Source organism: Hevea brasiliensis, chromosome 1 (assembly GCF_030052815.1).
Source record: "Hevea brasiliensis isolate MT/VB/25A 57/8 chromosome 1, ASM3005281v1, whole genome shotgun sequence".
Lineage (NCBI taxonomy): Eukaryota > Viridiplantae > Streptophyta > Magnoliopsida > Malpighiales > Euphorbiaceae > Hevea > Hevea brasiliensis.
The window spans coordinates 71,003,091-71,004,411 of record NC_079493.1 but is presented as its reverse complement, the minus strand read 5'-3'; positions in this window follow the sequence as shown (position 1 = coordinate 71,004,411).

Below are 1,321 nucleotides of genomic sequence, written 5' to 3'. Positions count from 1 at the left end.
CAGTTACTTTATTCAACTGCCTGTAATCAATGCATAATCTTAAGGTTCCATCCTTTTTCTTCACAAACAGCACTGGAGCTCCCCATGGTGACACACTGGGGCGTATGAACCCCTTATCAAGCAACTCTTATAACTGAATTTTCAACTTTCTCAATTCAGTGGGTGCCATCCTATAAGGAGCAATAGAAATTGGTGTTGTACCTGGCATTACCTCAATAGCAAATGTGACTTCCCTTTCTGGTGGTAAAAAAGGCAATTCTAAAGGAAACACATCTGGGAAGTCTCTTACTGTGGGTATATCACAGAGGTTCGGCTTAGCCTGCCTAATATCAACCACGTGTGCTAGGTAAGCTTTACAGCCTTTTCTCATCAATCTTTTTCTAACTGTGGCTGAGATAACATTGGACAGGAAATCTGTCCTTTAACCCACAATAGTAATCTCATTACCCTCAGAAGTTTTTAGAGAAATCCTTTTCAATTTGCAATCAACTATTGCCTGGTGACGTGACAACCAGTCCATTCCCAAAATCTCATCAAACTCATGGAAGGGCAATTCAATTAGGTCTCCCGAGAATTCATACCCCTGAATCCTCAATGGGTAACCTTTATACACCTTATTCAATAACACACTGTGGCCTAGTGGATTTGTGACCAGAATGTCTTGATCACTCTCCTCTACTGAAACTCCCCTTTCTACGGGTAGTTTGATGCAGATGTATGAATGAGTGGATCCTGGATCCACCAATGCATGCACAGATGTGTTGTAGAGGAAGAACGTACCCCTGATGACATCTGGGGCATCTTGCTCCTCTTGAGCTCTGATGGCATAGGCTCTGGCAAGTACTCTGGCCTCTGGCCTCTCAGCTGACTTAGATGCAGGCCTCAGTGATGGACCAGCTACCTCAGATTTACCGGGCTTTTACCCTTTTGAGTTGCAGAGGCAGGCCTATCAGCTTGTGTTGGGGCAACTGTAGTAGTCCTCTTTAGACAATTTTTAATCTGATGTTCTGTAGATCCATACCTCACCAGTCACTCACCAATAGTCCCCCTTGTGCCACTTCTGGCAGTATGGATAGGCAGAAGATGCTGGGGCTAGTCCCCTAAACACCATCCCTAGAGAGCTACCCACTAATGGTGTGGACTGTCTTCTTCTAGGTGTGAACTGTGGTCTGGGCCCCTGGGACTAACTTTAACCTTGTGGTTGTCCTGAACCTTGAGCAGGAGGATCATTACTCTTCTTACTGGGAGCAAAAAATGAACTGGACTGACCTAAATCCCTCTTTTGCTGTCTTTCCATTCTATTTTGCTCATTCATTCGGAC